General features: G+C 42.4%; 1 protein-coding gene and 1 long non-coding RNA gene across 8 annotated transcripts in view; one reads left to right on the top strand and one right to left on the bottom strand.

The window, feature by feature from the left end:
• Nucleotides 1-9047, top strand: part of LOC105671927 (uncharacterized) — a 134135-nt gene extending 125088 nt beyond the window's left edge. The window contains exons 4-5 of one of the 2 annotated variants that reach the window (XR_010889714.1): nucleotides 7313-7461; nucleotides 8729-9047. This is a non-coding gene — a long non-coding RNA (uncharacterized lncRNA). Of the gene's footprint in view, nucleotides 1-7312 lie in introns of both variants that reach the window. The other variant, XR_010889713.1, reaches the window with a different exon arrangement.
• Nucleotides 1-15524, bottom strand: part of ed (echinoid) — a 212576-nt gene that overhangs the window by 106289 nt on the left and 90763 nt on the right. The gene's annotated exons all lie outside the window — the stretch shown is intronic.

Raw genomic sequence — 15524 nt, 5'->3', positions numbered from 1 at the left:
CCGGTAAAAATACAATTTTGGACTATATTGGTTTTCGTGCACAATTATTTCGACGTGAATTATCTTTCTTCATAGAACTGCAAAAATAACGCGATAAAGTAGCTGGATGTTACATCAGATTTCACGAAATTCCTTTTCCTTTCCTTAAAATGAGGAAAATGCGATTTATACCGCTGTGTTGTTGAACGGATGAAATATTCTCCCATTATCGATTGTTCTGTTATTGTTTTATGCATAATAGACCATTATGCGATAATGTACGTCTTCATTAATTGCGGAAACGTATTGGGTATTGCGATACGCTGAATCGTCACGTTTCATTCTCGTCATAAATTTGAAAAAATTTCGTTACTGACTTTTTTTGCAGCAAGACCGATCAAAAAGCTAGTTATAGAGTTATTTAGCGCAGAAAATATTTCGAGAGACACCTGAAATGTCAGTATGCAATTTTCAACATCGTTTTCAATGAATCTATTATTGCATTGTCAGTTCGGCAATTGATTTCTTTAAGACTGATTATTTCATACACATATAAATGTCACCACAATACGGCTTTTCAGGAGTATAACGATTTACACACACGTTGTATAAATATGGGAATGCATGGCGACGCATTGATAATTCAATCCCGATTGGTAAAGGACAATATGCGCACGAGAAAGATACGCACGAACAATGCTATTATATATAACCTGTCGGCTCGCAAACAATCCAAATAATGTATATAATGGCTTTGTATACGAGTAAACTAGACCAACCAATGCTGCGCGTTATTGGTTAATGAGAGATTTCTGTTATTTTGTCAGTGACGCCATTAATATCGATCTGTCCGGTTCGCGGGACTATCTTGTGCAAAATGTCACCGAACTTGAACGAGACAGTCAAAGATTGTGTTTCGATCTTTACGCAAATAAAATTATTTAACGCCTTGTGTCTCGACATATCAACGTTAAAATTTCAACAGAGAAAATTACGTAATTCAATTTTATTTAATTGTTTTTACGATAACGGAGATTACATAATAAAATGACATACCGATTATATAATTAAATTTCAAACCGAAATACTTAGTAAACAGACTCCGCAATAATTATTTCTATTACTCTTTTACAACACTAATCGTATTATTCTCGCACGAAATTTTGCACAACACATCATATATGTACAAAAAACGTATTTTTTTATGATAAAAATCAATTATTATTTTGCTCGTACTTATTTTTGCAAACAGAAGTCACCTGTATTTTTAGATATTGCATTTCGCAAGCGACTGTATTTTTATTCAGATATTTCAGCAATGTATATTCAATAAATCAAAATCGAAAAAAGTAGAGCGTAAAGATTGTATGTTCCACATTTACATTATTTACATTTTCCATATTGCATGATAATTATTATGTTTAAAAAAGGATTTTTGCAAAGCATAAATAATGCAGTGTTGATGTGTGTTACGTTGCAAGAAGCTAATAAAATGAACGTTTTCCACAAACGTCGCTCTGCTTTATTATTCTTCAATGTGATAACATATGGCGACATAATATCCGAATCTATTTCAATGCATTCGAGGTCATGAGTAGGTCACATGAGGCGGCCATACTTTCGCCCGGAGCGCTACATCTTTATGATCGGCGAATTTAGATTATGCGCAATAAATTACGTGTATAGAAGGAGATTTTAAAACTCACGAAAAACGGTGCTTTGCTTAAATTATATATAAATTATGTTGAAACATGAAACATTTTTTTTCTCATTATTTTCTCACAATTTTCTCATTATTTTCTTTCTATTTAATTTTACAAATGTTTAATTTAGTTGTATAAATACCTCTTATATAACTAGTTATATAAAAAACTCTTTTATACTCTACAAAAACATTGATTTTCTATAAAACAAAAAAAATACTATCAATAAGAATTTTATTAAAAGAAATACGATATATTTTTATAATGCAGATATATATTGTTTTGGTACAATTGTTTTTCTTCCATTTTTCCTTAATTTGAATATTTAAAAATACAGTTTCACTGAATTAATCTAGAATTTAGCATTTATATCTTTACTTCGTTTATCTTATATTTTTCTCGCACATGTTGACGGTCGGTTCGAGGAAACAATTTTCTTGCCTCTCACACGTAAGTCATTGCATTACCCGACTATACCTTCTTGACCGAAAAAGAAAAAAAAAACTTGAGAAAATGAAGACTGAAACACTGGCTCGTCGCATCAGTGCAATGATTTTTTTTTGTACGTGGCACGAACACCGGTTTATCCGGAGATAAAGCCGACGATATCAGATCCGCATACACCGACGCACGTTCGTCAAGACGAGATTCTCTCTCCGTAGCAGCGGTCGCCACGGAGGTATAATATGAAGACACGAGAGGAGAAGACGCGAACTAAACGAGCCGTCGTCTTTTCCTTACGGTGTTGCCAGTGATAACACTAGATAATGAGATTCCGTCTCCATCGTAAATCAGGGGCCACTCTCCGGCTGTATAATTAGGTTCACTTTGAATTTTTAACGATCTTTGAGCATCGAGATTGTATCATCTTATTATCGTTTGACGGCAGTGAAATCAGATTTGCAATTAAATCTGAGATTCATTAATTAATGCACTGAGGATTGCGCGAAAATAACGCGAAGGTTTCCATCAAATATTTCCAATCAAATCTTCTCTCACTCACATAATTTATGATACAAAAATATCAAATACGTCGCGTAAGTGTTTGATGATTCTTCGATAAATTTAACGATATCGATTCGAGGAGAGAAGTAATAAGGCAAGGTTTGTCGACCGAGGCGATCGTAAAACCGGTAGGCGCGCGATGCTGTTCGACCTCGGTCGCTTGTCCTTCCGGTCACGCGAAGTCCGGTTCGAGGACTTTAAATACCCAGGCGGCGGCTTCGACGTTAATTGGTCGGTCGAAGGTGGTTCCAGCTGGACGGGGAACTTGTTCGCCGATCGGACATCTAGCGCGGTCAGGATGTCGTGCAAGCTAGACACGATGCTAGAAGGATTGCCCGAAAGGACTAATCCAGCGTTATTCGACAATCCTCAATGATTACAAAGTCTATCAGTGTGATAACAAGACGGGCAGTATGATCGACGAGTATGTACTGAAGGTGAAGACAATGAGTCATCGCTCGCCGCCTTTGTCGAAAGATGCTAATTAGGGTAATGGCGCGGCACTTGATCATCTAGCATATATCTTCCATAATCGAGAGAATTATACGTCTAACGAGAAGGCACTTATGTTTGAGAATTACGCGAGTTAATTACGATAATATTCTTGCGAAAACATTTTAATGAGGTCCACCGCGGCGCCCGTTTCAAGTGCCTTTTTTGCGACGCGAAGTGAGAACAAATCGCGCTATCTCCCGCAGTCATTTGCTCTAACGGCGAGCGACGGCCCGTAATCGAGCGTGTAATCCCGTTGCTTTCAATTTCGCCGAATCGCCGTGCAATCCTGTCCCGAGGAGGGACACCGAGCCACTCGGATACCCGGCGTCTCCGCCGTGGCTCGTTCTTACGCTTTTAAGGACGAACGGGAATAACAGAGAAATGCAGTGGGATTATCCCGCGCATGCTTCTAGCAGTGAGAGCTTTGTGGAGCCGCGAAAGCTCCACACGTCAGCTTATTTTCCGCGACGCGATTACCCTCTCCGCGTTAACCGACATCACGCTCCAGAAATCAAGGTTCGAAAAGGAACTGCTGATATTGGTTGCCGGTGGAAGTCGAGCAGCTGCGAGGTAAGAGTAAGTGCGTGCCACCGTTTGATTTTCCTAGAAACGCTGTCTTATATATTCTCGAAGAGGAGAGAAAAAAAAACGGCGGAGCAAGAAGAAAAGGAAAAAGATAAACGGAAGATAACTCCTCAGAGATTACGTGATTACTCGGTTGATCAAGCCGGCCGTAATCCATTCTGCCAGAAGTTTACCACCGCCGGAAAGAAAAACATTCCATCATCTATAGTTGGGGAGGAAAAGCACTTATAGACTATAAGTCGCGAGGCAGGAAGTTGTTTGTTCAAGCCCGCGAATTTTCCGAGGCACGAACAGGTCGCGGGAAAAGTTGCGCGTCAGAAGAAATAAATTTACCTTTTTCCAATAATATCGACGTCCTCGCGCTCAAATCGCGTAATTCAACGCTCGGCGCTGCATCGACGTTAGTTCATTAACTTGTTACGTAGTTGCATGGCCGACGTTCGATATCCGCGCTATCGATTTTCAGTCGACTTCGATGGCCGAGCGACGCGACGTGGAGTATCTTCGCGGATACAAGCTAATACTCTTCCGTCGAGTGTTTTCTCTCTCTCTCTCTCTCTCTCTCTCTCTCTCTCTCTCTCTCTTCCTCTTTCGCGAGCTGAGCAACGCATACATGCGCTCTTTTCCGACGATCTCATCGATCGCCGCGACCTACTCATCGCGCGCGCACACGTGTCGCAAGTGCCGTTTTGCAGGTGCCCGTATCTAGACTAGGCGACTCGTGAATTTATCACGACGTTTTCTTCTAGCGCGATATATACTGACGACAACGCGCCGCGTCGCGAATAAAACCACTCGACGTCGTCCAATAACTCAATTATGACCCACGAAACGAACTTACTACACTCAGCGATAAGTTGCAATCAATTTTTTTGGCTTCCTGTACAATATTTTGAGAGATATTACTTTTCGTCGGTGTATTTATTTTCATCTGGAAATATTCAAGCGATCGAATTCGAGTCTGTCTGAAAATGACTTAAATAATGCCTCTATGCTGCGATATTCATACTTTTCGCGGACGAAATTCTTTCGCGTTTGAAAACAACTTTTGTCAATTACAGTAGTCTACATCGTAAAAATATTGCAATATTTTTCATACTACGTCGAAATATTTTTGTCAAATCGATCCTCTCATGCGAAAGAAACCATATTACACGCCGCCCTCATCGTGATCTTTCGAGTTTTCTTATTGAACATTTGAATAATTAAATCCGGGCGAGTTTCCCCGCGGAAACAAAATTCGTTCTAAATTAACTCTCGCCCGGTCGCGAGGTAACAATCTCAGCTAATCAGAGAAATGATTCCTCCTACGACGCTCGAGTTACAAAGCTACTCTAGACGACGAGTATGCGGATTGTCCCGCGACACTCCCGTCGTATATGCCGAGGAGCTCCAAGTTTCATGCCATACGAATTCCGGTGGCGCATGGGGAGCGGGAGCTCGCTCGAAATTGTATTCCCGCGAACGTGACGGACCGGAAGGACCGCGGTGCGCGTGCGACACGAGGAAGCCGGTGAAGATCGTCCGGTCTCCCGGGAGAAAGAGAGAGGCGTTTCCCTCCGTGACCCGCGAACGCGTAGGGATACGGTAAATGGCACGAAGCGTGGCGTGCTCGTCGTGAACTTCGCCTCGCGTGCCGGGTCGGGCGCGACGAAGGGAACGGAAGCGACGACGACGCTCGTCGCCGTTGTCGAGAATTTTCCTGGCCAGACGGCGATATTTTACGGAGAGAACCGGATCGGCCGACGTAGATCTCAGCCCACCTTGACGACGACATCTGAGGTTCCTCCGAACGTGTCGGCGCTTCCCATGTCGCCCTCGACGATCGTTAATATGCCTACCAAGCGCGGTACGTCTTGAGCGGCGTGGCGGCCGCCGCGACGTGAAATACTGCGGCGCGTTCCGTCCCGACGCTCCGCTGCCGCTCTTCACGTACCGTCGCGCCACGAGTCGTTACCACATTAACGCGCCGCTATTTCGTGGCCATCAACTGGTTCCGCTGCTCGTGCGATCCGCCGCGATAATTACGTCCGAAACAGCTTCTCGTTGGCGCGCAGAGATCGATCGCAGGCACCGTCGCGACGCTAAAAATAAGATCGTAGTGTAATAAGTAAGCTGAGAATGGAGACCAAAACTGATTGTTTAAATCGATATTTATAAATGTCATATAATTAGTCGTTCAAAGTGTTCTCTACCAAAATGTCCATTAATACGATTTGGCAATGATATTATCTTTTTCACTATATTCTACTTACGCGAATAATTAATATACATTTATCGCATGTATGTACAAAGATTAATAATCATGTAAAAGTATTTCATACATGATATTTGCGTCAAAACGTGGCATATTCTGTCAAAATTTGAATTGAAATCTGTCATATTTAAATAGTTCACTGAAGCGCTTTTGATTTAATAAAAATGGTTGAATTAATCTTTATCACTAAATCTCGCAAATTATCGTGAATAAATTGAATAAATTTGAACCTTTTCTTAAATTATCACAGTTTTCTCAAAATTTTCATCTCAATTTTAAAAATTTAATATTTTTATCAAAAATTTATACACTTGATAAAATAATTCCAAGTTCGTGACGTCTGACTTTACAAAATATTAATGCAATAAATAAGATCTTGAATAATTGGCTCTTGTATTGCGATATCGTTATCATTTCTTCATCACCTGATCCGCATTGCGCACGCAAGGCTTAATCTGTTTATCAAATAATTTATTTGCCACATAATCATTTCGCATGGAACAGTATACTTCGAATTTTTAATCCTACACGATTCACACAGTGTAGCAACGTGTGAGTGCGCATTTCGGAGCATCCTATACGGTTGACGACATCGTCGTCATCGCGAAACTCGATCGAGCAAGAGGGGAGCGCACGTAGACGGCGTATCCGTGCGTTGCCGGAGGCGGACAGTAGAATCGTCTGGCATTGTGCTTGCAAATCAAGCAGGCCGAATTTACATGAGATTTATGGCATTCCGTTTGCCCTCGGTCCCTCTTCTGTCCCGACGCCCCTACCGATAGCGCGCGTAATGCACCCTTCGATCGTTACGTCCGTACGTGTGTCCCGGTCCAGGATCTATGCCGATCGCGTTTCCTTGCAATCAGGATTCCGTGACAAGTCGCATCTAATCGAAAAGGTGATACACACGTGACAGGGTATTTAATGCCGACGGCGAAAAAAAAATCCATTATTTCGATCACTGCGATCTTCGATATTTGAGCGTATGCTAATATGGATATTCCATACCTGTCATCAGTGTTAAAATAGACGCACTCTGTCTATTGTTGTGCCTATTATAGTCTGCCTATTATAATGTGAACAAACCTATCATTATCTTCCCATTATAATGCTTGAGCATTGAAACTTGAACTGGAGTGCGCTCTAACTAGAATCTCACGCATAATAAATTTCCGAATGAGTGTTGTTAAATTAATATCTCCACCGATCAATTTCACAATGACAATCTCTAGCAATATAGCTGTAAATTAAATAAGAATTAACACCGCGTCGAATTTACATTTTACAGGCAATTCGTTCGCCGATTCGATGAGCAGCGAATCCGGAGATGATCGTAAGACGACACGTGCAGGCGTAAGGTTTTTGCGAGAGGTGCTTGAGGGACGAGGACGGAGAGACGCCGCGAAACCGGTCGGACAAAGACATCACGGGATAATGGTGGGTACGACGCAAAGCGCCTACGCAAAAAGACTTGGAAATAACGTCCCGCCCCATCTCGACGATATCTGCGCGGCAGATGCAGCAATCGGTGGCCATAAAAGGGGGAAGAAGAGAACGTCTGTTGTGTGTTGCGCGCGCGAAAGGCGGGAAAGAAGTGTGAGTACGCTCGGCGATTCGTGCAAAACCGTGCATTAGCCTGCAGCCGAAAAATTTGCACGAGCGCAGCGAAATCGAAGATAATAAATACGCGATTTCAAACTGTACGAGGCGTGGGAGAGAAAACAATGATCGGCGAGTCGCGCAACGTTCTTCGGCGCCCGGGAAGCGTCGCCGCTTTAATTCTTCGGGAGAGTTAAATCCGGAATTTTAAGAATTCGCGCGAATCCCGGCTCGGTCCGGGCTCGGACCGTAAGTCGCTTCTCTATCTCCCTCATTCCACGAGCGAGTTCTTCGTGCAGCAACGGCGACGGTGCGGCGTCCGAGTGCATCCTGGACAGGAAATTAAAAAGGACCACCCGCGGATGCCGGTCGCAATCTCACAAAATTCCGTAGAGCGATGATGCGAGGCGAGACTAGCACTATGCGGTGCCGGCGCGTTGCAGCTGCATCGAAATGTCCCTTCCCTATCGAATATATCAGCTGCAATATGTTGGATGGTGCTAGTCGCGGACTGGTTATTGCAGAAAGGAATTTTGCTTCCCTTCGCGCCGGTCGTATGCATCTCCGCTTTTGTCCGCATACAAACTATTAACAATATTTATTAATCTAATTACAGCCGCGTTCGCATTATTATCGCAAGTAGCACTTTCTGTTCCCGTAGCGTCGACGTTTAAACTCAGCGGAATCGCACCGGTTTCGCTTCCCGTCAACGTCTCGAGTTTCCCGAACTCGCTAAGTTATAAAACTCTCAATTCGCGTATCTGCAAATTCACTGCGGATACGACCGCCTTTTATATTTTCTGTATCTCAGATTTTTCCGACTATCGTGCATTCGCGCGTTATAAAGATGCATATGTAGACAAACGCTCGTGTTATGTCGGCAATAAATGAGCACGCGCTTGGAATTCTTTGTTTTAAAAACGAGAAAGAATTTAAGCAACGTAGAGGGGAGAGCTCGACGATGCGGAAGATTCGCTGTTAATGAATATAGAATATTAATTAAGAACGTTGAACGTAAAAGCTTTCAAGTTTCTTAACATTTTCTGCATTCTGTTTCTAAGAGACGTGACGTTTAAGAATTAACATTATTCTTATAATTTTTCAGGTTTGTGCAGCGCTCGCGTAAAGTGTACATATCACAGTGAAGTGGACACAAAAAGCGAGTTTTTCATAGCACATTTCTTTCATATATTAATTAAGATATTTAGAAAAAGAGAATTTATCGAAAAATACCGACGATATTATTATCGCTTACATTCTTACAAACATAACGCCTACTTTCATCTTCGACAAAATTTCAGCATTCTCAGTCAGATTTTCCAGCCGAGGCTGTTCTTAGCCGCGTACATGCAACATGTATTTATTATGAATGACGAAAAATTCTTTCGGAAAGGCATCAAATCTTATTCGAGACATCTCGATCGGGCGGGAGAAAATGGGGGGGGGGGGGGGAGGGGAGTATGGCGCGTCGGTAAGTGGATTCGTTCCGTGTACAGCGTCTCGGAGATATACGTATATGTAAAAAGCATGAAACTCCCCTCGAAGACCTTTCGTGAGGCACGTTAGGAAAGGACTCGAAAATAGAAAGAGCTACGTCAGCGAAACGTCTACTAAACTGAGCCGTTTCTGACGGATGAATAGCCTACTTTTGAAGCATGCAATAAGCAAGATATCATCTCCCATTATACTTTGAAATGCAGATTTAATTAATAAATCTCGTACCGAACATTATCGGTGAGTCGTCATGTTCGCGATCCCCCTGTCGCGCCGAAATGTGAAATTTTGATGAAAGTTCCGTCAAGTATAACGTATATTTCTATTTCGCGAATGCACCAAATAATCGAAAAACGTAGGACAGGAATTGTCGAGTTGTCCGGACGTGTAACGATAGCGAATTGGAGTATTGGCGAGACGGTGGGGCTCTTCATAGAAAGCAATACTTGGATGACAGCTTGACAAAGCGATGCGTCAATGTGATACATCGTAAGAGAGGTTGACAGAGGAGCGACGTAAACATAATAGAAAGGTGTAACCGAAGAAAACTAAATTAAAAATATATTTATAGCGGTGACAGTGTTATCGTTGTATCAGGGATCCGGACCGACATCATATTTCGATTACGGTCCAATAAAATATTTGAAAACTGTTCCTGTTTTCAAATACGAAATCAACCGAAATTTACGAGACTTGAAAAAATAGTTTACAATAATTGTTTCTTTCAAGATCTCAAGTGTTTAAGTGGTATAATATGTTCAAAAAAAGGCATAAACGCGTCGAAAATGAATCTCGCCGGCCGCAAAATTGGATATGTATTCAGTTAAAAACCTTTTTCTAAAAGAATATAAAAAAACTTGCAGAGAGAAATTTGGGAAAAATGTTTCGAATTGCAGAAAGAATATGTAAAATAATAGGTATATTATTTCTGAATAAATGCTTTTTATACTACTTTAAAAAGTGATAAAACAATAAAGAGTATAGAGTAAAAATCGAAAAAAACCGTAAACCGAAAATAATTTCGTCGATCCAGTTATGGTTCCGGTGTTAAAAATTTTATGAAATTTCGTTTCAGTTACAGTTTCGGTTTCATAAAAAACAATCAATTACGGAACAATTATTGATTCCGATTCATGTTCGGCCCGGGTCCCTGCGTAGGACAAACAAAGTTCTGATAATATTTTGTAATGCCACACGCATATGTTTCCCGACAGCATCATTTTTTATATTTTCAAACAAATTCATATTACTAATTTTGTAAAAATATAATATTTTTCTACACTACTTAAATATAATTTTTGCAGAAAATAAATAAAGTGTGATGTTTTAATAACGCAATGTGTTTTATTTAATCATTTTTTATTTTAATAAAGACGCGTACCGCTGGCGTAAAAGTTTCGACAAAAATGACGCCTTCTCTGCGCAACGCTGAACATCAACGCAAAATATTTTGCGCCGTATGAAAAAGAGCGCATTCAGCATTGTCGCATGTTCGAGGCTCTCTTTGTATGCCATCGTATAACGTTAATGGAACGAGCATTTCGCGCATATATACGAATAAGGCGCATTGCAGATGATAGTGCACGCTACCGCCACCGAGCGTATGCAAAAGAGCGCGAGAGCAAACCAGATCGCTCTTTGATCTCTCTGTCTTCGCACTGCCGCCTTTGTCGGGAATCATGATAAAGTTTTCGACGATTGCAACGCTATACATAGATCAGCGCCTCTTTTTCTCTCCGCGCCTCGCGTTCTTAGACTTTGCCCCGTTGCTTTTACCGTTGCGCGACGGCCGTGTTGAAATCGCGTGGAAATGATAAAAATTTATGGAGATAGGAGTAAATTGACATCCCGTATAGAGAGTCACTTCCGTCTTTATTCGCAAGATCGTTAACTTTCAAGTAGGTATAACAGAATGCTGAGCTAATGGCGGAAAAATAATTGATGGAATCAACAACGCGTCAAATATTGATCGCGCGCAAACGAGCTCGCACACTGAAGTATATGCAAAGTTGACCGAAAACAATTAAGCAACGCATTATTAATTGTTGCGCCTTGATAAATTTAACGCTATACATATATTGGCTTTAACTTTTCGTAATTTTAAAACTGTTAAAATTTCATTCTGGTCAAGATAGGTCGCGAGTGTGTTACGCTCGCGCTTTGTGTGTGGTCGGTCTGCTTTATTTCGGACCGCGCAGCAATGTGCACTCGGGGGCTTAGTGGATGCAAATTTCTTGCGACGGTAGTTTTCGGTCAGCGGCATGACGCTGTGCCGCGGCTCTATACCTAAATCCGGCGTGCCGAGAACCTATCTAACTAGCTCATCAATTTCAGATACCCCCGGTCCAATGTAGCGTGCGCTAATTGCATTTGCTTCTGTGCCGATACCCGTGCCAGTCTCCATCAGATAATTGTAATTATTGTTATTACGAATATCCCTCACGCGTAATTTACGGCGAAATAGTTTGAATTACGGAGGCCCCGCATCAATTATGTGCTACCGCGTCGCGGCGGGAACGCTCATTGGAAATTGAATATTTTTAGCGCGACGCATTGTCGACGTTATTTCAGCATTGAATTATGCACGCCGACGCGAAGTTTATATCCGCGTGGGTGAAATCTCGATTAAATGATGCACTTAATCGCCGCTGCAAGTCTTCAATCTTTAATACCCGTGTTTGCACACATAATTTAATAAAACACATAACTTATACATAATTTGTGTTAGTTTGAGAACAGAATATTTCGAAATTATTTATTTTCTCATTTAAATATTGACATTTTAGATGGAATTTCAATATTCATCATACCTCTTTAATTTTCGTGAAATCTTTATTCAGCTTAATTTTAAACTTTTCGCTCAAATTGATGGAAGTATACTGTTTCCAATATTAAGTGTCTCCATAATTGAACGTTTCATAAAATAATTATTAAGAAATGTTCATACTGAAGACTGCAATTACAAACTTTTCACAGCATAATAATAAAAAAATGTTTCTTGTTTGAGCAAGTTTGAAAATTGAGGCGAAAACACGCGTTGCAAAGGCAAGAAAGCACATCTTCGCGGCGCAATTATTTCGCAATTTGTCTGAGGCGCGCGGAGTCGGGATGTTTCCTTAATTGTCAGGTACACGGCATCCTCGCCGTAATGTTTCATGCGGCAAGCCACCTGCGTGAATTTGCAGGGTCGTAAACCGTGTAGCTACTATCGTCTTTGAGACGCTTTGAACCGATCTCACGGTAAGAGTATTGAATTTGCATGTTATTTGGTGGCGTGTAGCACTGCAGTCCTGTGAGCCGCGACCGAGAGACTTCCTTCCTTCCTGCTTGTCGGAGCGCGGCTTCTCGGACCGGATATCCAGGACCCGGCAGGATACTAGAAGCCGGGGGTGCTCGCGCTACAATTCGCGCCCGTTCTCCGAAACGCTGTCGCGGATGTGCTCGTCGTCGCCACTCCGTCCGTAAATTCTCGCGCGTTCGGCGTCGCTCTCTATCCCGCTCTCGGCGTTTGTGCCATTAACGAAACAACAAGAAGCATCCGCGGTTCCGCTATATTTCCCTCGACGGCGATAGCCGTTGTGATTTACTGTGCCGCGTCTCGATGTAAGAGAGAGAGAGAGGGAGAGAGAGAGAGCGTGCAAATGCGGCAGCTAGACGAGTCATTCGCTCGCTGACTTTATTTCGACGACAGACGTGTGCACGCGCGCTTCGAACTCGGCAAAAGGATAAATCTAGATCGCGGCCACCGCTGTACGACGGTTTTGCCCCGAGCAGGGCGCGCGTAAATTGTGCTCCGCGCGAATGTCGGAGCGGTTTCTAAGTGCAGCGGGCGAGAGCCAGCGCCACAACGTTACGCTGCAACGCGGTGCATTGCGCGCCCCGGGTACTTTGCACCGTGCAGCGAAAGAGGTATGGCGATGCCGTTATTCGCCGAACAATAACGCAACGCAACCACCTCTCTCGCGTAATGTATTTCCGCCGAAAGCATCACGATTGCACGCAGAGCTGCGGTCAGTCTCGGTAACAATGTTCTAATTACGTTATTAACCGCGCGGCTTCTTCCCGCAACGTTGGTCGCATTTTCATTAAGATTCGCAAATGCTCGCCTGATTTAAATTTCAGAGAAACAGACTTCGTGGTTTTCGCACGATTTTTGAGATCCGACAACTCGTTTCTCGCTGAGAAATGCTTCTTTATTCAATCAATGATCTCCGAAAAATGTTTGGAAAAACCACATTTCGCTTCGGTTCGCATTAAAATCAACAATTAAATCCAAATATTATAATAATTGAAAAACAGAACACTGCTGTGGACATAAAATTATCTGGTATTGAAATCGCAGTTTTCTGATATTTTAAAGTGGGCAATGTATTATAAATGACATTTAAAAATAGAATAATCCAAACAAAATTTAAAATGGATTATAAAGTTCGGTGAAAACCGAATGCGAATTCGCTGCATAAAGCTCATTGTTTTGCAGTATTTGTAATAAATATTTGATGCATTTCACATCTCACGTCCATTATTCTTTAATTTCATCTCATAATGCATTTTGTATAATTAAGAACGTCAACAGTATTGATAAAAATCATTATTGCAACGCAACAATATAATTCTCTAACCGTTTCATCATTATAAATCGTTGATTCCTTTTTACACATTCATACGATTCATGATGCACAATAATCCTTAAAAGTAAAAATCTCCTTTCTACCTTCCGCATGCAAAATGTACGCGCTGCCAAGAGACAGCCAGCTTTTGAAATGTTAAAACTTGCTCACATTCGCTCGCATCCTGTCTTTGACTTCTAAACTATTCAAAAGACGCCTCAATAATCGTCGTATTGACAAAATGCGTTCTTGGTCTTTTGTGACGATCAAAGACCGAATATGTATTTTAAGCCACTCCGCATTGTCTCTTGTCTTTTCTCTTTTTAGAGTTTCTCAATTTATCCGAGACATTATAGAACTCCTACAATCCGAAATTCCACCAGATGACTGCCTCCTATTTCATAAAATGCCTCGGTTCTTCCTACGCTCGGCAACGTTATCCGATGACTGAGATTAATACATATTACAAGGAAGACTTATTTCGGGAGTTTAAAGTCTCCGAAATCGGCTTTAGGAAAGAGGTCGTTCCGTCTCTCAGGTGTTCAATTATCACCCGACGAATTCCGGCGGCGATAGCTCAACGGTGAAATCTTTAAGAAATGTCGCCTGTGAAGCGTCATGAATGAGAGAACTCGAGAAATCTTCGTTCGTAAACCGGTATAAAGCCGTCGAAGGTTTTACCAAGCGTGTACACGGAACGCGTCGGTCGCGGCACAAACCGGTTTCCCCGACCGATCTCGCCCGTGGGCTTCGCGGATGTGTGACAGAAGTCAACGTCTCTTGCGAAGATGTCCTTCTGCGCGTCCCGTGTAATCGTCGCCGTTGCACGGAGCGCGGCCTCCTCGCCACAGTGAATCTTCGGAAGGAGTGGCTATGCAAAGAAAACGTCGGGCACGCCCGATCCGCCTTTATACGAGCGGACTTCCTTAATGTTCACCCCGAGTGCCTCGACGCGAAAATTACGCGCGTCGTGTAAAGCGGGCAGATTACCGGGCGAGCCCGAGCCGCACGTTTTGAATAGGCAAATAAGTTTACTAAATTCCGCGGGATTAAACGGACACGGGTAAATGAAGCGAGAAGCTAAGTAAGGAAATAACGTACACGATTGCGCGCGCGTTCCCGGATACCCAGACTGCTGAATCCGCTTCATTAATTTCCGCGGCATAACAATTAAACCTGCTTTGCGGTATGTAAATCGTGAGCGCGCGCGCGCGCGCGCGTGTAACGCAGTTTCGGTCTGATCAGTCGCGAGAGATTTCTCACGTGAATTATGATAATTGATGGCGCCACGTGATAACAGTAATCAATGATAAAGAATTCAAAAGTCCCGACATCACGCGAACGTACTGAACTCACTTCAAGATTATTGACTCAGGCGGTGATTTTATTCTATTCTCGAATAATATTCCGCGCGCGTAAAGGGGATTCCGTTCTGTTCGATCGAAGTGCCGTTGCGCATTTTACCTGTCAGGCCGTTTTCAGCATCTCCGATGAAATATTGGGACATAAACCTTTTTATAGGATCGCTTAACCAAAATGTCTTTCGAACTCGAAAGAACTTGCGACCGCGATAAAGCGACAAGATTGTGTGATGGTAAAAAGAAATAGAAAAAATATTAAACGCGGGACAATTCATAAAAATGTCGCGAGCGTAAAATAAGCACGAGTAACTTAAGATTTTCAGAACGTGCATGAAGCACGTGCTCGTTCAGCGGTTGTCTGCAACAAGTTCCGCCATGCTTATTACGTGTGCCACAAGAACGCACGTTGTCCCGCAGCTAGAAATATTGTCGTAAC

Source organism: Linepithema humile, chromosome 4 (assembly GCF_040581485.1).
Source record: "Linepithema humile isolate Giens D197 chromosome 4, Lhum_UNIL_v1.0, whole genome shotgun sequence".
NCBI classification, from domain to species: Eukaryota; Metazoa; Arthropoda; class Insecta; order Hymenoptera; family Formicidae; genus Linepithema; species Linepithema humile.
This window is presented reverse-complemented; position numbering and strand designations above follow the sequence as displayed.